This window comes from Idiotropiscis lumnitzeri, chromosome 12, assembly GCF_059441095.1.
Source record: "Idiotropiscis lumnitzeri isolate Australia: NSW breed Sydney's pygmy pipehorse chromosome 12, RoL_Ilum_1.0, whole genome shotgun sequence".
Taxonomy (NCBI): domain Eukaryota; kingdom Metazoa; phylum Chordata; class Actinopteri; order Syngnathiformes; family Syngnathidae; genus Idiotropiscis; species Idiotropiscis lumnitzeri.
In genome coordinates this window covers 19020560-19045933 of record NC_142402.1, presented here as the reverse complement: position 1 = coordinate 19045933, position 25374 = coordinate 19020560, and the positions used below count along the sequence as shown (strand labels likewise).

At 43.3% G+C, this 25374-nt stretch overlaps 1 long non-coding RNA gene across 1 annotated transcript; it reads left to right on the top strand.

Moving 5' to 3' along the window:
- Positions 1-1044: 1044 nt before the first annotated feature.
- LOC148326374 (uncharacterized) lies at positions 1045-25374 on the top strand. Its single transcript, XR_015846177.1, has 4 exons — positions 1045-1348; positions 12245-12441; positions 19548-19615; positions 25061-25374. It is a non-coding gene; the product is annotated as an uncharacterized LOC148326374 (long non-coding RNA).

The following is a 25374-nucleotide window of genomic DNA, read 5'->3' as shown; positions in this document are numbered from 1 at the left end:
AGATGTGTGTTCCATACTCGTGATCGCAGTGTGGTAATTTTATTTTTGGTCCACTTACAAAAAATATATTCTGATGCCACTTTTGCTGCTCCGATTTTTTTTTTTGCGGCACCTCACAGTCACCACCACCGTCATCCTGCTGCTCCACAGCTGGCAGCTCCACCCTGCCCAGCTGCCACTGGGGCTCCCCCCCCACACACATGCACCCACCCCACCCGCCGGCCTTGTGGCTTGGCAGAGCTGGTGAGGATGGTGGATGCTCCCCCCCCCCCCCCCCCACCACTCCCAGTTCAGCCTGGCAGCTGCTGCCCTCAGCTGTGCCCTCGCAGACGGTGCCGGGGTTACACAAAGTCACTCCTCCTGTGACTGTCTGAGGCCATTTGGGGAGGACGAGGTGGTGCCAAGGCGACTCACTATTAGTGAGATATCCTCTTCTGAATCCTCCTAAAACGGAACAAACAGTCAATAACCCAAAATACTGCCCCAATGAAGATCGGTTTTTTTTCCATTTATAGCTTTGCGTGCGGCTAGACATGATGCGAATCATAAAAGCTTTGTAATTGCATATCGATACCACAAGATGAAAAGATACAGCAGCTAGAATAGAGATGTTCTGAAAGCATTGCATCAAGCACTGTGCAGTCTTTGGGTGCAACAATACTGGCGGGAAGGTCAAATTGTAGTTTCACCGTTTACCGGTGACAATTTTGCACCGTGGCGAATGAACAGAAAATCTGTCACGGATAAAGATGGAGATTGGCTTTTACAAAACAGCCGATACCTGCGCGTCCTTGTATGTTCTGAACTCTTCGTGGAAGGTAAGCTATAACTTGTGGCACCAATAAAATGCCAGTGGGCAGTAAAAAAAATGGTATTCTAATCTTTTATTTTCAAGCCTTTATTATTTCATTTTTGTCTTAAGTTTTAACTTGGAGGTACTCGTTATCATGCTAACATTCAACATATCAACAAGCTAGCAAATAGATCAACAAACACCGATCCTTAAATGCTTCATTTTGGGGGGGGGGGGGGGGGTCTGCATGCGCGGATTGAGCTGTCTGTTGCGCTAGCAATAGAGCTAGCTAGCATCTACAAGGACAAAAAAAGTACTTGAAAGCCACACAATAAGGTGGAAGTTGCGTCATTAAGCCGAGTGTCCACCTGTTGCCACTCCTACAACAGAATAAATCATGCTATGCGCACATCAAGGAATCCAACGAAACGTGGGTGAGGATGTATATTTTATGAAGATCACAAGCCTGCCTGCTGATGTAGTAGCTGCGTCTAAAGGGACAGACTGGGAACCCAAAGCTCCATCATCGGGTTTACGGAACGCATTTTCTCACAGGTATGTGTAAAATGTTGACTTGGCTTGCTCTTGAGTAATATGTCAATGTCTCTCTTTAGCAATTTATCTGAGTAACACTTCATTTTTGCCTCTGAAACGGTTTGTCCCACCCAATGGTGACAAATGTGTTTTGCAATAAGTAGGTGTTTTTCAAGCTAGGAAGCTAGTATCGGTGTCCGTTATGAATTGGAACGAGAGAAGCAGTTTGACTTGATAACTAACTGGATGCCCATTGTGATTAAAACTTGGAGTGTGAGCTTGAGTGCGTGTAAATGGCAGTGGTGAGCGGTCAAAGCCTTCTCTGCTGTCCTAACATAATCAAGAAATTCTGATCATATTCTTCACATTGATGTCATATTATATCCTAGTGTTGAATTTTTAGGTTAGAGTTTTTATCCAATTAGAATTCAGCTAGCTCGTGTTGCCAGGCAGATTTCATAATACCAGTAGCACGCACTATTCATCCGAGGCCTTCAGATACAATCGTGCGGGTGTCTCTTCTGTGTCTCAAGGGGGCTTTTACCGTTGATAGACAGTTGCGATAACCAATCAGATCACGAGTTGGTTACAGTGAGCCTTCTCGCTGAAGGTGATGAACGCGTTTTGTGATTGGATATTCTCTTGTGAGCGGGCAGCGCTATGCAGAAGGAAAAGTGTGGATTTAATTGCAGATACACTTGCGAGGCCATTTTCAAAACGGACCTTTCAAGAGAAGCTAGGTCGTCCAACACTCACCGAGTACTGCGTGTCTTTCTGTATAATATTTCTCCAGCATCTTAGCAGCGGATAGCCCCGTTTCACCCCGGAGCGGTGCAAAGCTCCTGCCCAATAAAACAGGCAGCATCCCGAGGGCCCCCCACCCCCCCTCAAGCCTCCAGTCAGCGCTTGTTTTTGCACCATTTATTTAGTGTGACACATCTCCAATTAAACTGTGGAGGCTGCTGCATTCCCCCCATAACTACCTCTTATACCTCCCCAAAGGCTTTCTGTCACACACAGAACATGGCTATGAGGGGGGGGGGGGGGTGAGGAAAAAATGGGAGAAAGAGTGAAAGAGAGAGATCACGTCTTGTCTGCCAGCTATGATCATGGTGTCATTTTGCTCCCTTCGTTGGTTCGCTGCATCCACAGAAAGGTGCGCAGGTTTATAATCATATATATATATATATATATATATATATATGTATGTATATATATATATATATATATATATATATATGTATGTGTATGTGTGTGTGTGTGTACTGCACTTACTTTTTTTTCATTTTACAGACTGAAGTGGAAGTGATTTTCTTTTTCTACAATGTAATTTTATAGTGGAATAAGATTTCATTTTAACATGGAGAAAAAAAAATTAAAGTTATTTTGTCATGATTTGATTAATGACTTCCTTGGCAGACTCTCTTGGAGGTATGTTCCTTAAAAGGTTTGGGAAAACACTCAATCATCTGAAATTCTTTGATTGAAGTCCACATTTGAATTCCTGTTTTGGTGTGTTCACGTTCAAACTTTCCACTGTATTCTGTCTACATTAAAATGAACTGTCGCTTTTTCCTGCATTTGTCAATGAAAGGCCCTTAAGTGATGTTCAGCGTGGTCCCCATCGCTACCTAAAAACCAGAATCTGTCTGTGTGTGTGTGCGCACCTATGATTTCCGGCGATCGCTGCACACGTTTTGATTTAGTGCTACAGCGTGCCACGGTAATTGGATGTGACACCATTTTCTGCGCTCTCCCTGGGGGCTAGAACAGGAATCTGACTATTATGGCCCCAGTCATGAATATGTCACCGCTGTAGCAAACAAAGGCCTGTGATTTCTGGATAAGACTCTTCCTTCCTATAGCTGGCGCCGATAGCAATGCCACGAGGGTAAATGGCTTGTCTGTGCTGCAAATTGCCGAATGTTTACATAGAATGATTAATTGCCATTGTCATGTAATTACTGGGAGTTTGCTTTTGTGTTCAAATGTGTCATTTTATTTCCTCGTGTTATTTTTCTTCTTATTCTATTGAGCTTTACACAGGTAACCATATTCGGCTACTTATAGGAGATAAGCATTTTTACATTTTTTTTTTAGCACAATTGAAAATATTTCGCAGGTGTCTTAAAGATCCTATCAAGTCGTTTTCATGATTTATTTCTGAATACATTTAATATGTTAGAAGAGGTGCTGTAAACATGGAGTGCAATTTGATGCTAAATTCCTGAGATAAAGCATTTCTATCACCTCAGATTTTTGGGGGTGTGTGTCTAAAACAGACCCAGTGCCAATTTACTTGTTGTTAGCGGCTTGTCGCTAAAGCAGCTAGTGGGTCCTTGGACTGAATTTGGGTGCGTCCAATGCTCTACAGCAGTGGTCCCCAACCACTGGGTCACGGCCCGGTACTGGTCCATGGGCGACTTTGGACGGGGCCGAACAGATGAAAGAGAAGACTCGCAGTGCTTCCGGTTTATTTATTCTTCATGACTGAAAATTGCTTAATTTTGAAAAGTTTTTTTTCGTTACGTTGGATTCTTGACACATGTCAAGATGCTAATTGTCTCGTTCGCATTATGCTAATATTAAACCCGCAAGCTAGTGGTAGAAGAACCACCGTGAATTTGAGTGTTTGTGTACCGATCAAATTAGATTTTGTCGTGGAATTTCTGCAATGGAGAAGTAACTTGATGTGGCATATCAAGGTTTTGTGACGTTAAATGTAATTACCGTCCATTCCTCCGTTTTCTTTCCTCTTGCTCTGTTTCTCATCTTCAATTGTGTTTTCCGACTCAGTTTAGATTCTCGCTCAAAACTTCCGAACGGATTACAAATTCATCTTTTAAATGCAGACTACCTGTGACGCGTGCCAGACAACAACAAAAAGATTTCTCCGGGCTGACAACCTCAACTTGTTTTGCATGCATCCCATGTTCGCCCCTTTGTTTAAATCCCATCGTTTGCAGAGGCTTTAGCCATCAAATCAAATTGAGTGTGCTGTTTTGTGTGTGTTCTCGCCTCATAAAGACAAGTCTCCGGGTGAACTAGCAGGTACGCTTATATCAGTATTCCCACAGCCTGCATAATTGTTGTAATTTGCTTTCCCTTTGGGTAATCTGTAAACATGGCTGTTTTGATGTTTTTGGCATCCTCCATTGGCTGAGCTCTCTACCCCACCGGTGGCGCCCCCCCATCCCAGCCCAGAGTGACACAAATAGATCCATCCCCGCAAGATGCACGTAGCTGCACATGGGCGCAATCAATACGGCCCGCTCGCCACTGGAACTGTGGGGGCATTAAAAGCACCCCGCGGGCTGCTTCTCGCCACGTCGGTGTTTTAGGGAAATAAAGCCATTGATTCTCCCCGGCGTCTGGTGGAGCCTTAATCCGAGCCATCAAATTAGAACGCGCTCATTTGGTCACGTGTGCCTGCAGTGTTCCCAAAAAGCCCGTCCCAGCGAGAGATAAAGAGGACGGTGCGGCCTGCTGCGTCCGGTGATGAGGAGCGCGCTACTTGACGCCCGTGTCCGAGTTGAGGAGGCGTCTGGATGCCCGGGGGCTTCCATTAGAGGCCCAGGATGGCGGCGCGGGTCGATGTGCTAAGGTTTGGTTGGGGGTAGTCCATCTCACATCGGTGTGGTTCCTTTTCCCCCTGATGTGAGAAGCGCAGTAAACCTGAGCCACAGTAGACTAGAAGACAAAGAGGGGGAAGGACTGATGCTCGCAGTGCCTCGTCCAGCATCAGCGTCTCGGTGCAATTTAAAAACCACAAAATACTTTTTTTAGTTCCTGTCGTGCTTCAACAAAGTATCAACTTGCAACAATTCACGATCTCGGGCATTACGCTTTCGTATCTGAAGGCCTCGGACAAATAGTGCGTGTTACTGTTATCGTGAAATCTGCCTGGCAACACAAGCCAGTTGAATTCTGATTTGGACAAAAACTCTCACTATACGGCACTAGGATATCATATGACATCAATGTCAAGAATATGATTCAGATTTCTTGATTATGTTAGGCCAGCAGAGAGGGCCTTGACGGCCCGCCATTGTATGCTTTACATAGAATCATAACGAGGCGCTCTCGTTGGCTGCAATTTCCATTGTAGTGAACGCTCTAATGTGTTTGTTTACATGAGTATATGAGCTCTGAAATTGACAGGCGGCCAATTCAGGGTCTACCCCGCCTCTCGCCCAAAGTCAGCAGGGATAGGCTTCAGTTTGCCCACAATGCTAATGACGATAAAAGCCATCTCGGCTGGATTACTGTCATGCATTTTATTTTGGAGTCAGCCAGTCCTCCATCAAACGTCTCCAGTTGTTCCAAAATACTGCTGCTCGCATCCTAACTGGAACTTGCAGGCGGGAGCACATAACTCCAATTCTGAACTAAGCCCCCAATGTCAATAAATAAATGTTTTTTTTTATTTTTATAGTTTACTATTATTAATGAATTTACAGATGTCAGTTAAACCTTTTTCCAGTTCTTACCGGAACCATCACAGAATTGGCTCATTGACAACAGAAATAATGTAGCAATGGAACCTATTTGCTGGAACAATACAGTAGATCATTTTAGAACCACCAGTGTCCTCAAAATATGATTTAAGTGCTTTTCTAAATTGTCCTTATGTGTTTCCTGGACGATTGCACAGAACTTTCAGCCAGTACGCCCCACATATATACTCACACAAATTCACACACACTGTGTGCATGGCTCCACCCTGCCAGTTGGAAGCTTGGAAGTTCTCTGCCCCAGTTCTGCACGTCCTTGAGAGTTGTGCCTGCAGGCCTCCACTGGTGAGGTCCCGCCGTGCACAATGTGTGCTTTTCACCCGAGCTCCCGCTGTAGCTCCGCTGCCCCGGCGTGGCTCTGGAGAGTCGCCAAGCTCCGAGGGTGCTATCCATACGAGGGAGGGGTGTGTTAGAACACTCCAGACGTCTCACTTACATCCGAAAAGCTTTTGCTTGGTGTTTTGCCCACATTTTCTTCACATGTGCGTAACCACAATTAAGGATCCAAATTTACCATCTTTGTGTTGTCTGTGCTTTGGAATTTTTGTGATTAATTTTTTTATTATTTATTTTCTCAAAAAGAGTGCCAGTGAGTAGGATGCAGGAACTTCTAGTGTTTGGCCTTCTTGCTTTGAGCGATATTCTAATGATTAACACCTTTTATTGCTTGTTGTATATTCAATATGACAAAAAATAAATAGTAGGTCAACGTGAGCCGCGGCTTGATTAGCCTCACATAAAATTATAATTATAAATCGATATAATTAAAAGAGCAATAGGGCCTTTTTGTTTGTATTTTTAATTAATATTTTTCTTTAGGTTTGACTTGCATTACTAGGGTGTTGAATATCAATGATTTATTGTTGCCGAATTAATCTTATCGAAATGACACGTCTGTAAATCACTTGTACCGTACAATTGAACAAAGTTGATGAGGATGCAGGCGTTATTCATTTTGACAATATATTTAAATCACCACTAGGTGTCACTGTTTCACTCTGCCAACCCTATTCTTCCTCCATAAAGTATCAGCGTCTTCAAAGGAGAGTAGTTTTACTTTATTTTACTTTGTTACTTTGAAGCACAAAGGTAGAGTAGATCGTTGCTTTTATATTTTGTCCTTGGATTGTACCCATTGGGAATTTTTTCCCCCTCTTTGGCCGGCCTGGCTGGGAATTGGTGAGATGAGAGGCTATTCCCCGACTAGCCCGTGGCGAGAGTATCCTGATTAGCATGCCGCCTGCTCTTTGGCAGCCCTCCTGCAGGCCACCGGCGCTATCACTTACGTGCTGTTTGTATTTGTACTCGATAGTGTGTGCTGTTATAATTGGAATGAGCTCGGGAACCCGCTTTGCTTTTGATCCGCTGCCAGCCACTCCGAGTGCTCTAGTGGGCCACAGCTCTCACCTCAGCGCTCCCGGAGGATTATGGGAAAGTGCGACTCTTATGTTCGGGGAAGTAGGAAAAAAAAAAAAAAAGCTCCCCAAAGCAACTCTGTCAAGGTCGAACTATGCTGAGGGAGCTGCTGGGGAAAAGAGTAAACGAAAGGTAGAGGCACATGAGGTAAAAGACGTGTGTGATGCAATCCTTTGACGATCTGCATTGGGATGACGTGACGACGAGCTGGCGGCGAAAGCACGCAAAAATCTCAACGAGACCTCGCGTAAAACACTCAGCAACTCTTTAGGTTCAAATTTGAGCTGTTTTTCCCTCACTTGCGATCAATGTCAGTAAAGGGCCGATTTTAAGACGGCTCTATCGGTGGAGATTATCCTGAGTGATTATCCTGTGGTGTGGGGTGTGTTAGAGATTTCCCTTACCTGATCTGCTTGTGAAACCTCATCAATGTTTTTGATGCATATGGGAAAAGAGCATGGCTTCGAATCCGGATTTAAAAATATTTAAACTTGGCGCTGACTGCACTTCTGTTGGCAGTTTATTTGCGTGCAGCATAACAACTAAGTGCTGATGCACAATGTTTGCTTTGAACTCTGGGCTTCACAAATTTCCCTATCCAGTGAATATTTATCACCAAAAATGATGAATATTGTCAATCATCAACCAAAAAAATGTAAATTTGAGAAAAATCATTCCATTTCCTGAACAAGACAAATCAAATGTCTGTTTCTATATGTTGTGCACCAAAAAATATTTATTTTCTACATAGCACCTTCCAAAATGCTTCTTCAAATGCACATAAAAAACTATAAAAAGAAAGCTTGCATGTGCAAATCAGGCATAAAATAGTATGTATTCATAATAACACCGTTACATACTCTAGATTATAATTTTAGACCGAAAATGGACCCAAAACAAAACGTTTGGATTGGATTGGATTAAATTGGTGTACCTAATGTTGTGGCCCCCGAGTGTCAGTGCTGTACAGGATGTGGAAAATAAAGTGTACTCAACAGGAACATGCAATTAAGAAAACACTCACAAGGGTGCAATACGGAACATAAAATACACAGCTTGTCATAAACTATGAATGGCTTTTATGCATTGTCGTCATAACAATAACTAGCTACAATCGCCGACATTAAAAAAAAAAAAAGAATTAAATAAAACGCAAAAAATGGTTACGCATGGAGATGTACAAGCTTCAAAGTGGGCTTTGTCGTTTACCCGCAAATCAAAAAGTTTGCCCACCCCTGATCTCCTGTATATAATTCTGTTGACTGCCTCGAAAAGTGCAACACAAAACAAATGTCTTATTACAGTAGAATAACTACAATAAAATAAAACATCTTCATTTATGTTCGTCTTCTGTTAATCATCTATAAAAGTCTCACCGAAAAATCTCAATAAAAATACTCTTAGCTCCGTGAAACATTTTTTTTCTCCCCCATCTTTGAATTAGCCGACTCGTCTGGTCATTATGCTCCATATCATCGTCATTAGCATTAGCCCCATCATTAGCATCATCATACTTCTTTTTTTTTTTTTTTTGACCATCCACAAGGCCGTCTTGTTGCATCCTAATCACCAAGGGCCGAGAGAGTCAGCGGAGAATACCTCTGATGAGCTTGTTCCAGGAGGGCATTACCACCAGTTAAGTACAAACACCTGGTAAAATATTGGCAATTAGCGCATAATTAGCTACTAATGTATTTCTAATCCGTAGCAGGCTGTAGATTTGTCTCCTTTTTTTGCAGTGCTTAGACACCCCCTTTTTTTTTTAATGTTCTCTGCTGTTATTGTTTTCCTCAGGTATTTGTATCCCAAGAACATTTACTAAGTGCCCTAGTTCATCATATGCAAATGGCTTATTAATTACACATGCATTATGCCCGTTTCCCAAAGACATCAAAGGGCCTGCGAGTTTTCTTCAGATGGTCCCTGTCTGTAGCGAGCTCGCGTTTACAAACGCCTGCGTGTGCACTTTGCGAGCGAGGCTTTTCGGGGCACAATAACGACATCCTCAATTAAAAATGTACACAGGAACTTCTCGACTCGCCGATATTTGACAAACACCTCTGGTGCTCTTTGCTTGTTTAGTCGCTGTAAATAGCAAATAATCACTTGAGCCGAGATTGCGAAGCGCTGCTGGAAAGAACGGAAGACAACACACAAAGCTGTTTGAAATGAATGGCAATAAGAATCTGTACCAGCCTTCACAACAACAACAAAAAAAAGACAACAAACATTTTTGTGATGTGTATTTTAATAAGGACAAATTAGCATTAAGGTAATGGACTTAAAGGTTAAGTAGTTGGGCTCTATTTTCATGCCCCGTCCCGAAATCTGCACTGAAGTTAGACTGAGTTGACGTGCGCCGTTGTGGGTGTGAACACAGCCGACTTCATTCACTGCCAATCAAAGCAACTCCTCTTGCTTTCCTTGAAATGTGGAACACTCCTATCTCGCATGGCGACATCTGTGTGGAAAAGGAAGTGATGTGTGTGTGTTACAGGAGAATTGTCAGTGTTTTGGCAGGGTGGCAACAGACAAGGGAATTTCTTACTTTTTCTTTTCAGACCAAAATTACCGTTCATCTTGATAAGTGCAAATCTGTTGAGAGATTGTCAGGGTGGAGGGCTCTTGGCTTTGGCAGGGTGAGAGTGACCCACACCGTGAGCAGGTTGTTCAGGAATTAAAGGGTGGGTGCTGTTAAGAGATTCATGACCCATCAAAGGTGTTGGTGTTTGAAAATATTTTTTTTGTGTGTGTCTTTTCTAATGTGTACCCATGAGAGGCGGATGGCATTGCGCTAATATTAGCATTAGCTGACGTAAATTGGCCTGGTGTATAACGTCAATCGTGCTTGTTTACATCATTTCATGTGCCTTATATATGTCTAGTGGATTTGAGATCACATTAGCATTCGAGGTTTAGCCCCCCCCCCGCTGATTTGATAATAATAACGAAAGTAATGCGTTGACTGAACTGATTCCTGCAATGATTCATCCGCTGTTGTCATATTTATGAATGAAATATGACATCCAGGCTCGTCTCAGTGCCTGCACAATGATCAAAATAATACAATAAAATTGCGTTGGACAAGCAGTCTACTTAATTGTCCCTTTTATGAAAAATGAACGTCTTGCGCATGCCCTCGCTCTGCTCCTGTTCGAACAAAAAGTAATAAATCTGCACTCAGCATTTGCAAGAGACTGAACCACCCTACCAAAACACGACAATTTGAAGCACTGTGTGACAAATCGATATTGAGTTTGCTGTCATTTCAGTAGCGGGCCATGTATTTGCATTTGGGAATCCACCTTATAATACTAGAATCCAGTTATAGGGACTACACGATACAAAAATGCAAAATAATAGCACAGGACTGTAAAGTTCAGAATCAATATTTATCTGACAGCATGAAAAGATAAACAGAATACATAATACTCAAATCAAAGATGCAAATTAGCCAAAACGGTTTTTCATAGCTTTGCTAGTCAAACTTGGATTTCTCTGACCAACCAATCAGAGAATGCAAAAATGCTTCCATCATTGTGAACCAGCTATCTTTGCTCTTTGAGGTGAAGTTGAAGAAAAAAACAGTTCCATTGCTACTTGAGTTTAAGCACTTGATTCTGAAGGCCTTGGGTAGGTTAGTTTGACATGGCGCAATGTAGCGCTTTAGAGATTTCATTTGCATCTACCGACGTAGATTCGAAACAGTAAGCCAGGTGCAAACAAACAATTATTATCGTCTCTGTCAATAAAATGCTAAATCGTCCCATGAATCAGCTTTGCGAACGTGATAATGGTGTTTTTTTTTGGTCTCCATTGTTTAGCGCAAGCGTCTCGTTGTTTGCTCCGCTCACTCGTCCCCAGTGGCGCCCCCCCCTGTTAACGAGCCGTACGGCGGAGTTAGATTCATACGTCTCACCTAACGTCTCACATTGATTAGCAATAGAGCTGTAATTGGACGCCAGCTTTCAAACGAGAAAGGAGAAGAAAAGGACAAAGAAACGTTCATCTGCGCCATGTTACTTGTCCAATGAGGTGGCATGGAGAGTGTGTCTGCCTGTGCGTGTGCGTGTGTGCGTGCGCGCGCAATCACCGACCAACCCCGAGCCGTTATCAGCCTCCGGTGGCCCGCCCTGACTGGGTGCTGCTAGCTTAATTAGCACTGCGTTTGCTTTGATGATAAAAACCGCTAATAGAGCATTTCGCTTCTTCGGTGCCTACCTGCCTACCCCCCCCCCTCCACCTCCCACCGTTTATTGATCAAATGAAAGTAAGTCATCTTTAATGGAGTTGTTTCAGCTCCAGTAAATCCTTATAACTTTCATATTACAACACTGATGGTAATATTCATCCATCCATTATCATTTAATTGTCATGATCTGTGTTTTTGATTAGATTTAGTTTTGTCTTGTTCCCCCTGTCTCCCTTTGTCCTTGTCTGTCTTGTTAGTTTTTTTTTTTGTGTGTCCACCTGTTCTCGTCAGCCCTCTTCCTTGTGTCTTCCAATCGAAAGAAAAAAAAATAAATGATCATATTGACTGCCATATCGTCCGACCCTAATATTTTGGAATATTTATGATTTCACGGTTAGGTTCAGCAACAGATGGATATTTTTTTTAATTCCATTTTTATAAATTGCATCACATCCGTGTTGCGCAAGATTTTATAGGTCAAACAAAAGATGAAAATGTCTCAGATAAATGATGTGACATTTCACGACATTTTTTCAAATCGACATCAAATCTCTGATTAACATTTGCTGTTGACCACGTAATAATAATAATAATGATAATAAAAAGGTTTAAACTAACTTTTCATTTTTTTATTCTGATTTGTAGTACCTTTCATCATTTTGTGTATATAATGTTGGATATTTTGTAATGGTTATGAATTCATTTTGATTTTTTTTTTAATTATTAATGCTTATTGGCTAGGAGACAGACCTCTGTAACCGAAAAGTTTCCCCACATTGTTTCCTCCACATGCAGCCACCAGGTGGGGCTACTTCTCCCCCAAATCAAGCCCACGGTCGTCTTCCAGCAAGTCCTTCCTGTGTGGCACCTACCAAACTATCATTTTTCATCAGGAGAGACCACACAGTCTGCAGTTGTCCTCATTACTAAAAAGGTAGTACGCCCCCCCACCCCATCGCCATCGTCCCCCACTCCAGCCGTCACCCCCAAAGGTAACTTCATCAACACGGCAGACAAATCTATCTTAGCTGCTCTATTTATATTTCTGACTCACTGCCATGAAGATTTATTCTACACTCCTGTCAATCTGTCTCTCTAATGGCCAAAGACAGTCCTTTTTGGATAAGGTGGGTGTGTGTGAGTGTGTGTGTGTCGACTTAAAAACACACACTTCCGTGTCTCAAAGCAAAGAGTCGTCGTTAAGATGGCCAACTCAGATGTCATGTAATTAAGATGATAGTGGGGGGAAGGAAAAAAAAAAACACATTTCACGGGTTATTAATGCGGGCTAATGATGCTGAGATCAACCGGAAGATGTCTGCTAGTTATGTGGGGTTAATCTCCTCATTTTCACCAAAGCCGTCCAGATAGACATCTTTATACTCACACACACTTGAAAATCCCTGGAGAGAACGGGCTGGCGGCAGCGTCCCAACTTCATCAGGAAAAGTTAAGAGGCACCAAAAATAAAAATGCTGTGTGTGCAACAATATTGCCTGTTAGAGAGCACAGCACCACATTCGAGGTTGGGTGCAACAAATTGTGTTTAGTATCGTGAAATCTGTTTTGGATGCTGTTTGGGTTAGCAAAGATGGTTCCGTGATCATCGATGCTTCTGATGACATCATTTCGATTTATTTTACTTTCTTGAAATCCCTCAAGGGTGATTCCATTTCCGCTCGGTTGTTTACATTATGCCGTGATTGTAAATGGGACATAGAATCTTTTACATCCAAGAAACAAAAATGTAGTCTGAAATGATGGAAATTGAGGAAAAAATCCTTTTAAAAAATATATTTATGTTGGGAAATAATTTTTTAAATATGTGTTCTTTTTTTTAGGTGACACTGACTTGGACTAGTTGAGCAACTTCATTATTATTTTCCAACAATTTAACTATTCCCTTTAAAATTTAAAACCCCCAAAACAATCACGGTTAGGAAGATATGCAGACAGGACTAATGTGTCTAAACACACAACATTGTGGAGCAACCGCAACGTGTTTACGACTTGCTGTCCGATTGCCTGTTTCCGTGCTGCTGATTTGGTTAGCTATTGAATTCAAAAGGTCCCAGCGGTTAACTCTTTAATATCTGTGTGTGAACAACAGCGTTTACTAACGTGCTCCCTTTTTCAACTATAACATTCATAGGGGACCTATTATGGAAAATTGACTTTGTTTTTATACAAATAGTTGGCTCTCTGGAGGGCTTGCTTGGCCATCAAGTGTGAAATTAAACAACCAAATAACTCTTTGATAATCTGCCCATTTCTGAAAATGTCTTTGAACGAGACTTTCTGAATTTTGCCAAATTAAGAGGTCACAATTCAGCTAATTTAAATACTGACCCCCCAACCCCCCCTACTGTTCTGAGTTTCTCCGCCCATGGTTAAATTAGCATGTGTCATTCACTTGCAGTCTGGATGTGAATTGCATGAACATTTCCTGCTGCGGAGAGTTTCAAGACGTCAACACTGTGAGAAATCACTCCATTTGTTGTTCATCACAAAAAAGGCAAATAAAACAACACATTTTGTAAAACTGAAAAGACTTCACTTGGTCGCCCTGTTAATGAAATCCATATTCTGCGCGTTCCAAAAATGGCCCGAGGGGTAACTAATACAATGAAAATAGCAGGGGCCCCAAAATTGGACCTTGTGGAACACCATATGACAATACGACAGGGCGGGACTTGGAGCTAAAAGTCTATCAGTAAAATGGCAAGTTTACAACTCAAACATGACACCCTCTTGAGTGGAACGTGGAGGATGACGACCTCAAAAAAATGAGTAAATGTCAAGGCTTGTGATGACTTTATCATGAAGGCTCTGATCATTACCTTGCCATTAGTTACCTCGGATGCTTGCGCCTCGTTAATGTAACGCAAACAACAAAGGCGGGGGGAGCCGCGCCGATAATGCGGTGCTGTTTAATGAGGGTCGCCATTTGCATACTGGCCTCCACCCCCACGTGCAGCCTCGTCTTCTCATTTATAAAAATAAATGGCGGACTAATAAAGTCCACTCCCGGCCCCGCAGCCCACGTCTTCAGCACAGCGCAGGAAAACACAATGCACTCTCAGGAGCACTGAGAACCTATTAGGCAGCATTCTCATATGGCCGGGCCAAACATTTGTCATATTAACACTGGCGTAAATGACGCTTGTTGTTGTGCACGCCACAATCCAAATCGTCTCATGTGGAAGTTAGCGTCCGTGTTGAAAGTCAGGCTGTGAAACAATCCAACCACTTTGAGAAGTCACATTTAATTATATCTCCCATCAACCCAAATAGAAGTAAAACGGGAGAGTGGTTGATTTTTGAACTAGTTTGTTATCTTGATTGCGTGTAATTGTACAGGATACCACCCGAGGCTTGACTTTTTTTTTTTTTTTTTTTTGCATTATTGAAAAGCTTTGATTTTGGCGAAGAAAAGATTGCGCTTTGATTATGGGACAATTAATAGGAAGGCTTACATTTAAGAGTCAGCTAATGAAGCCTGTTTAATATGCTTCCCCGATAGCATGCGGTGCTCACTATTATCATCACAGCCCTAACTAGTAGAGAGGTCAAGACATACACCCTTGGAGGAGTGCTTTGTCTACTCAATAAAGAGTGTGTTTCCTGATGCCTAACGGTGTACATGCACCACTGATATCAATCCACCTAGGACCACCAGCGGACCCTCGCTTACTCACTTCCTTGGCTCGCTCCATCTTTCCTTCATGCTCAAATTGACACTTGGTGCACAGGCGGGCAGACAGCAAGTGGAGGGGGGGGGCCTCAGCAGCCTCCAGAGAGGTGGCCCAGCTGTCAGCCGTCTAATCCAGTCCAACGTCCCCGCGAGTCGGAGACGAGCGGCCTCGTCTTCACGCCTTCAGAGGCACGGCAAACAAACGGCGCCTTCGTCACGCGGTCGCTCTGCTAGTCAAATCCATCTAGGGGGTGCGCCATAAATCAAGTGCAGCCATCTTCAAAGACTGATTGCGTGAACGCCCAGAGCACAGCATTCACCTCAATATTGTTGTGTTGTCCCATAAAAAAAATGCCCCTTTGATTAAATGCGTGACTCATGTTACCAAATATGGTTCCTTTCATGAATTCATAGTCCTAATCAATGCGTCTGATAAGATCCTTTGGACTACAGTAGCTTGTGATGATTAAACTGATTCACTCCCATTGACGGGTTTATACGTCAAAAACTCCATTCATTTTACCAATACCGTCGTAAACATCTTGCATACCTGCAAGGATTTAGCAAAGAAAGCTAATAAAATGTTAGCATTGCACTGAAGAATGAAGCTGTGTCATGTAATTTGGCAAACCTGGCAGCCAGGCCGGTGTTAAGAAAAAAATAAAAAATGACGCCAGTCACTCATTGTTAGTCCCTCTTCTGGTAAGCGTGTCCAAAAAATGTTGCGTTGTCAACGTTTAATTTGTAGCTGTCGATCACGTTTGCATCTCAACAACGTGAACAAAGCACATTGTGTCTCGTTTGCCATACACGCAACTGTTAGCATTGTTGCCATGGAAACAAGAGTTTTGACAGCTTCTTTTATGCACTTTAGATGCCGTAATACGGACATTGTGTACTTTCCGATCATTGTGCCCGGATTAAAATCCGGCACTGTGAGTGAGCATTCTGTGAAAGTCTTTACATTTTATTTGATAACAAACTTGCTTGTTTTAAATTATGGATTTGTTTCTGTGTGGTTCCTGCATGCTCGGGGGCACAGACGTGGGCACGCACGTGTGCGTGTGTGTGTGTTTTTTCTTCTTTTTTCCGCGCCTTTTGTGCGTTTCCCCACGGCATTCCCAATATCAGTATTCCCGTAGATGTGTTTGATGTGTTTGAAGCCACGTTGCCATACCTTGGAACATGACAGTAAACATGGCAGGAGCTTTTGCTCCTCAGAGGAGCAACCATCCGCCTCATCCCCCCCTCACAAGTATGTGACGGGTGTACAAACCAAACCCGTCGGGTCACATGGTCCCCTGAGGAGTATGTGCTCGCTCTTTTTGCGCTCTCTCTCTCTTTCTGGCGGAGCTGTGCTGAGTCGCTGGAAAGACAAAGGAGGGAACGCGAACACCGGGTGCAAAAAAAAAAAAAACGGGCTCGTGACAAGTTATGGTACCCGCTTAACTGCTTATCTGACCCAGCAACAGTACATGCGGCGCAGATATCCTATTCGAATGTTTTCCCTGCGTTTCATCCCCTGGAAAATCACTAGTGTCTGTTTCCCGCATGCTTCCCAGGGGAAATTAAGAGGCGCACTATGTATCTCTGGAGGAATCCCACCAAGAATGAGAATAAAGGAGGCAGCATGAAAGAGCAGTGTTGGCGTGAGCGAGTTATTGGGCTAGCAAAGGGATTGCCGACACATCAAACTACGGCGCGGCTGTTGAACAAGGCACAAACTAGAACCATTTACCCCTGCCATCCCGATACGGAGCATTTCGATAAAAGTGCACGCACATAGAGTGTCGGGAAGCCGCACGTCAGAGAGGATTGGGCGGCGTAGCATGTGTGCAACACGCGTGCTTCATGCAAACATGACAAGAGAGCTTTGAACGCAACGTAAATGAAAGAATGGTGGCTGTAAGTTACATTTTAACATGAGACTTGGAAATTCAGCAAGGCTCCGATTTTGCATTTAAATTTTTTTTTTATGAGCATTTTGAAAAAATCCAGGCCCTGCATTTGGACTTAGTTAACAGGCTAATTATTATTGTTATTATTATTTTTTTTCTGTTACTCGGATTAAAGGCACAGATGAGTTTTGTTGAGCCTCAAATTTGTAGCATGCTATCGGGCTGACTTTAGCTGGCAGGCTCATCATTGTTTCACTAGAGACAACCTAACCCAAACATTTTGCATACGTGTGATGAAATGGCTCGCATAAACCAGATGATGGAGGTTGTTTCACACTCTAGAAACCTTTTTATTTATTCATTTTATTTTTTACATTTTTTTTTTGCACAACTAGTCATGATAGCCGCAAAATCCATCCTCTCCACAGGTTCTGGATTATTATTATAATTTTTCTTTTTTTTTTTTTTGCAAATTAGGGTTCAGTTTCTTTGGTCACGGCGCAACCTGCTCCATCAACTGAGCCGCAGCCATGAATGCAGGAATCAAAAGTGCCCAGTCGTCAGAAAAATACTAAATACTAAAAATCCAGATAGCTGAAAAATCTACCGAAATGTTTTTGTACTTTGTACTCGACTTGCCACCATTTTCTAACCGGAAAACCCGACCACTTTGTCACCAAGTCGAGCGGAGCATCTTCCGTGTTTTTGTTTCAAAAAATGACGCCGAATGCCAGCAAGCGATCTTTCGGGGATGTCGAAGGAGTCGCTGGCTGGTTCAATGAGGTCAGGATGACAGTGAAGAACAGATGAGGTGCGGCCGACGAGGAGTGTTTTGTGGTGCAGGGCCGGGGCAAAACTAGGCCAGTGTCCAGACCCGGAGCGCCAACCCCCCCCGCCTTCGGGTCCCTGGTTGCTCCGTGTCAGCCCTCTGACAGGACTTCATCGGGGACTTCAACACAGAGTTTTCCAGCAGCAGACGCTCCTCTGAAGAATATCCCCCCCCCTTCCTCCCCCTCCTCCTCAGCAGTCAGAGTTTGGAGGAGAAATGCTCTCGTTACAATAAGGAGGTCACATGGCATGGGACCCGAGGCTTTTGAGTGCCGCCTCCTCTTCCTCGATTCTCTTAAGACTTTCCTGCAAGTCGTGTGTGTGCGTGTGGGGGTGTGTGTGTGTGTGTTGTTCCCCTCAGCAAGTAGAGGTGCGCTAAATACAAATGTTGACTCCGAATTGTTGATTTCTACTCTGAAAGACAAACTTGTTGTCAGACTTCATCAGGCGCTTTATTTACTTGAACATTAAAGGCTTGTTACAGATATAAAGCCTCCGACGGGGGTGCGGGGGGGGGTGAGTCCCTGGTGAGTGGAGCCGCTGAGAACACCCTTAAACGAAACAACCTTCCAGTGGGAGCACTTCTTCTCTGAGGATAGATGTTTAATTATCTCTGATTGTTTAGTCCGGGGGAGGAGACGCTTCCACTCCCTCTCGTTTATCTCAAGAAAAAGCATGCGTGTATTTACGGGAATGACTTGAAAATGAGCACTGTGGCTTTTACACGCTAAAAAAAAAAATATCGAGGTGTTCTCTGAACCCACTCGCTTGGTAGATTTTGAGCAGATTGATATTTTTACCTAACGTTGGGTGCATTATTTTTGACCCAGCAGATTGGGTTGAAGACTTCGATTTGGGTGGACTGAAGAGGCGGCACGATGGCGACCGGTTAGCACGATGGCCTCACAATGCAGAGGTCGTGGGTTCGATTCCGGCTCCGGCCTTCCTGTGTGGAGTTTGCATGTTCTCCCCGTGCCTGCGTGGGTTTTCTCCGGGTACTCCGGTTTCCTCCCGCATTCCAAAAACATGCATGGCAGGTTGATTGGACGCTCCAAATTGCCCCGAGGTGTGAGTGTCTTTGTGTGCCCTGCGATTGGCTGGCAACCAGTTCAGGGTGTACCCCGCCAAATAGTCTTACAGATAATGGATGGATGGATGGGTTACAACTGGCTCAGCATTTCAAGAGTGTATGGCAGAGCTGGGAAGTCCGTCCCACTTGCGGAACGGTCTGGCCCGACGCCCATTTTTGGGGCAGGTAGTGACAAATTTTAAAACGATTTTGCGTTCCTCATTGCAGCTATTTGTGAGCCGTCTTCACATACTGTCGTCCTACCTGATCCCGACCACATTCCGTATTCGTATATGACGCTAACTAGGCCAACAATTTCCCCTGCGTGAATGTTTTTTTTTTCTGAGCAGAAAGAAGTGATCATTCATCATCATTTAATGATCCTGTACGTCACGCAGGGGGCAGGCGGCGGCGATAGCGATGATCTTGCTCCCCTTAACTTCCTCTTTGGTGACCTCGTATTTGCGCCTTTTCTGGTGATGTCTTCTCTCAAGCACACCTTTTTCTTCCTGCTTCTCCTCTGCTTTATGACACTTGGAGCTGGCACTCATCCCGTTGTCTAATGAAGGTGTGTGTGTGTGTGTGTGTGTGTGGGTGGGCGGTGTTTAGGGAGGCGAGACCTTCTCCGGGACACACTAATCAGCTCCCAACCAAGAAGGCCCGGGCTGGCCGGACAGGTGAGTGCAAGCACATGGTGCAACCTCTTTAGTTTGAGGGTCATCCTTTTACATCCCAGTTGGATGCAATCACCCTGGCCAATGTCCTCGGGTCCTGGTTTTCCTAGTGGGGGAGGAAGAGGTGGGGGTGTCTCCGAGGGAGGCAACCGAGCAGATGCTCCACCAAGGGAGCCCCCCCCCCCCCGAATGTGCCTCCCGCTAGCCTCGTGTGTGTTAACCTTTTCTTTTAATTAACGCCGTCCCGGCTGCTGGCTCCCGCCACCGTGGTCCGGAGAGAGGTTCCGTGGGTTTATGCAACTGTCAGGGACGTGCAGGGTGAGTCACGGGGGGAGCCGCAGAGTCAGTGGGCTGGTGGGAGTGAAAAAGGTGAAGAAGAGGAGGAGGAGGAGGAGGCGGCCAGGATGAATAATGCGCGCATGGCGTCAACCGGGAGTGAAAGTCAGCCCTAATCCTTCCGGGCCCGTGTTATCCAACATGCCTTCACGGAAAGCGTTCGGCACAGCTGCCGGCATGCAAGGGATAATGTGCCGGAGTAAATTGGACCTGCTGATGAGGAGAAGATGGCTGCTCTCATTTGCACTACTGCTCATTACTCTCCACACCAGCTCTTTATTGGGGGGGGGGGGGTTTCTAGTAGTCACTAACTACCCATGTTCCACATTTACAAAGGGGAACACTGAGAAGGAGAGAAAACAAATAGTGCCTTCATGAAATTGAGAAACTAAAGTCAATAGAAAGAAAAAGTAAAAAAAAAAAAAAAAGATGCAATTTGTCTGATTTTTAAAAAAAAAAAAAAAAGTTTAATATGTATATATATATATATATATATATATATATATATATATATATATATATATTATATCACATAAAAATGTGATTAATTGCGATTAATTAGTTTTAAAAATGTAATCGCTTGACAGACTTTTGTGTATTTATTTTGTTAATTAAAAATAAAAATGTATCATTTAATGAAAAACAATTATCACATTACTGGACTAAACGCCGAAATAAGGACAAAAAGTTGTCTGTGTTCTGCATCTAATGATCATTTTAATAATCGATTAATATGTCTAATTTTTAATTAATTAATTTAATCTGATCAAAAATATATCATATATTCCATCGCTTTATTCAAAGACATGACATAATTTAAACTCAAGCTACATAATTGTTATAATTCTACACAATACTGCTGATAACAAAATAGCTCAAACATAATCGTTGTGAGTCGCTTAATTTCGTCTTTTTATTTTTTTTTTATGTGTTAAAATGTTGCTCTTATGTGGCGCTGCCAGGAGTTCTTTTTAACTCTGGCATGTTTTTTTTTGTGTGTGTGTGTCTTTTATGACCATGCTGGACTGTGGTAACGCCCCCGGGGGGGATTGTCTTTCTTGGCATGTGGCGGCCATTTTCAGTGGAGGTCAAAGCCATTTCAGAAGAGGACATAAAAACCGGCAGAATGATTTTTGATCGCGCTGTGAATCCGTCCCGTTGTGGTTAAACGGCGCCGGGTGCCAACCGCACATCTTTCTGCATGTTTAATGTCAACTTGTGAAGAACACAACTATATTGTGCGATACAATAATGAGCTCAACAAAGGAGGTTATGTTTTCACTGATGGTTGTGCGCAACATATTGTACGGAAATGTGAGTTGTTAATGGCATTGTATACAAATAGTTAGGTTGCCCATCAAGAGTGAAATGAAATCACCAAGTACTGGAAATGTCTATATCTGAAAATGTGTCAGTCAGCGAGCCCTTCTGAAAGTTGCCAAATTGCGTCGTCGCGATTTGAATTTACATAATAACCTCGCGCACAACTAATTTCTTTGTCCACCGCTTGGCAGCTCGGCAGGATCTACACAGAAGCACTATCATGTCAAAGCCAAAAGGTAAACAGAGCAGCTGCGTTTGCACAAATTAGCGGCAGCTAACACTTTTACCGGCGTGAGCTTCTCAAAACCGCCACAAATGTTCAGCTGAGTTACCGACGTGGACGTGTGGGCGAATTTGTATTTGTACCGCATTGGATATGTGGATTTACAAAGTTTAATTAGGGTGTTTGGTGATGAAGCGCTGCCTTCACGAGTGAAAATCCATCCATCCATCAATCCATTTTCTGTACCGCTCAACTGGTTGCCAGCCAATCGCAGGGCACACAAAGACGAACAACCATCCGCGCTTCACACTCACACCTAGAGGCAATTTAGAGTGTGAAATCAACCTGCCATGCATTGTTTTTGGAATGTGGGAGGGAACCGGAGTACCCGGAGAAAACCCACGCAGGAAGACCGGAGCCGGAATCAAACCCACAACCTCTGCATCGGGAGGCCATCATGCTAACCAGTCATCCACGTGCCGACGAGTGAAAATGCAATACAAAAAAATCGACTTCATATTTGGTGAATTTTACAATTTAGAAAATATCGGTGATAAGCTGCATAAAAAAAATAAAACAATAATAGTTAAAAAATTTGATTAATCGCAATTAATTATGAAATTGTTTTGCAATTTATTAGTTAAAAAATCTCTCTCTCTAATATTTATTTATTTATTTATTTTATATATATCTTTTTTTAAATTTTGTTTGACACATTTTTTTTTTTAAAGCAAAACATGTGTTCGGTTCTGACTGATTATATTGGCAAGTAGATGAGTTCATGAATCGGCAGTTGACTGTACTCCACACCACAATGTTGGCTTTTTATTTTTCCTGAGTACTTCATACAAGCATTGCACATAACTCCGAACGTTTAGGTTGGCAGCAATGCTCAGGCAAGAGCGGTTCCGGCTGGTCCACCAACATCCTAGACCACAAGTCGGTTATCTGGGCTTGCCATGGCTATGCCAGTGATGCTATTCTCCCCATTAGCCACACGCATGGGTAATTGTTGTTTTATGACGGTTATATATCGCCGCTTTAAAAGGACTATTAATGTCGCAGTCCTGCGGCTCAGGTCGTGATGCGGCAAGCCGGCCGGGCTCGCGTACGTCTCGTGACCTGAGTTTTATGATGAAGTAAGCGAGCGGGGGGAACGTTGCCAGGACCTTCCCCTCACCAAGACCCAGAGCAAGGGCACTGTCTCCCCAGCCCCATAGATCAGCCAGCCCTGAATGTCAAAGCGCACAGCAACCACCGCGGTGCCAGGAGTCCCCCTCTCTCGCCGCCTCTCTGGCCCGTGATCTGCTGTCTGGTGACACCACTGCGCTAATGACCCGGTCTGGGAGTTGCTCGGCGGGCTCCTTGGCTTGGGAAGATGGAAGTTGTGGATATCTGACTGGAAGGTCACTTTCGAGGAGGACCATTCACTCTGACTTGGAATTGTGGGCTCCGAAAGACGCAGGGCTTCATTTTACTGAAGGTTTGCGTGTGCAAAAAACAGACAAAGTTGATTTCTTATGTGAACAGATGTGGAAGTGGATCAATCAATCGATGCAATTTCCAAAGGGACAATGTTGCCACGCACATTCTGGGAGTCGTAAATGCAAATAGAAATAGTTCTTGCGATGCGATTTGTCCAAACTAAAAACAAATGTGATGGCTACTTGTGTGTCTTTGGCATTGTGAATACAAACGAGGAGAACTTTTCTGCTAATGTCAATTTATTTTATTTATTTATTTTTTTATTAAATGCCAGAACCAAAAATGGATCGTCTACTACTGAATTGCAATTTGGGCAGTGGTCCTCAACCACAGTTTATAAACAATTCAAGTTCCGCATAAAAATTATGTTTTTAAAAAATAAAAACATTTTAAAAAAAGATTTTGGGTGCCAATCCCAAAAAAATGCTCATTGGAAGTTGATCTTTTTCATGAATTTTTGGGTTGAAAAAAAAAACCCTTAAAATTTATATTGTGGTCAGCGATAAGCAATTTTTTGCTACAGACGAGTTGGCCCGGCCAGGCCTCTATCCCCCCCAAATTCCCCACAAATTAGCGAGGTTCTCCTGTCTTTCTTTTCTGTAACGCAGTAAAATGTTTGGTTGCCTCTTTCACTAACTTCCAATTCCATTTCCAAGTCAAATCTTACTTTGCACTTTCTCTACTCTCACAAGGTCTCCATCTCCTCCCTAAAAAAAAAAAAAGTTTAATGCTAATCAACAAATTACTTAAACTACAATTTTTGTCAACAGCGCACATAATCTGGTACCGCGGCAACAAATTTGTGTGATTAAGCGTGATTATTTATTTACTGTATTTGCATGAGGCATGCTCTAAAAACAAGAACAAGACAAGCAACTGGGGGCTGTGCGGGGTGTTACAATTGAGTTTCATATAATGGAAAACCAAAATTATAATATGGTAAATTTTTGGTTTAACTCCAAATTGGACTTTTTCGACTTCCATTAATTTTTGATGATGTGCGAGTAAAGGCGAAGTCAAGCCCAAAATAATTCTTTGCAATAAAATGTTCGACGTGCCTTCACGACTCTACACATAACATTCTGATGAATTAAGCAGCCGTCGGCGGCCATTTTGTCACTTCTGTCGACCCAAAATGACATCACAGTTGCTCGAGGGCTCAGGTAACAGCCAATCACGGCTCGCCTGAAGCGTTTTTCTTTACGGACTCACTATTTTGCATGCAAACTCCACACACGTGATCGCTTCAGCTCCTGTGTTTGATTGCTCAACAATTTGGATGAGAGCAAAGTTGGAAAGCTGCACTCTCGCTCCAGCTTGCCAACTTTGAATATTTTTTTTTTTTTTCGGTTTTCTTCTTTGTTTTAATCAGTTTGCTACGAGACAAAGCCTCAGTGCAACGCTCTCAGTCACTTACTATCGTAGCTGTTTTTCTTTTGCGCTCAGCCTCAGGAGTTTGGCTTGTTAGAAGAGAGTGTAAAGTCCCCCGGGGGGGGGGGGGTCGCTCCTTCTGGTGATGGGGGCGCTGCCTCGACCTCACTCATGCCCGGTGTGGGTGGCGTTCCGACGGGGGAGCGTGCACACAGCGGAGAGTCGGACTGAAGATGGTGATGTGTCTGGTGGGCTCTCGTAGGACACAGCCTTATTCTCGGGGTCATGCATTCCAGCAATGTCTGTAATTACAAGCAAGTGAGGAGGAGAAGGAAGGAAAGGGAGAAAAAAAAAAAAGTGGAATATTTCGCCTTTCTCGAAACGAACGTGTTCTGCTCCTCAAGGGAGGCATTCACATCTCAGAGTTCTGCTAGCTGGATGGGTTTTAATGAGGCAAGTCAAAGTGTGTGCGCATGTGTATTTGGTGCACATGCATGTCTGTGTATATGCCCTCCTCTAACAAGCATAATTGACCGACTGCATTTTTAAGACGCCGTTTTTCACCATTTAGAAGCGAATTCTTCTAAATAGCCTTCAGTGATTATGACTTTCTTCAGAAGTCATCACGATTCAAACTTTCTTTGAAAAGTTAAGTCGTGACTTTTTTTTTTCTTCTTCTTCATGTTATGTTGTACTTCTTTTGGGGGGAGAGCCAAATGGACAGAGGACGAAGAGGCCAAAGGTCACGGAAAAGCCTCCAGTTGAGGGCAGAGGATTCTGGAAGGGGAGCAGATCGTTCCCGCTGAGAGACCGAGTGGAGGCTGAAAATGGAGCGGCGCACACACAGCTTCTTAGTTTTAGTACAAACACACGTTGGCGCCAAGCTGAAAAGATTTAAAGACCCTGACGTGAATTCAGAGATTTCTTTCTAAATTTAAACACACATTTGAAGATGATTATTAAAAACATGAGCATATATGTAGAGCTGAGTTGTAGAGATATAGCATTAAAATGATTTTCACCA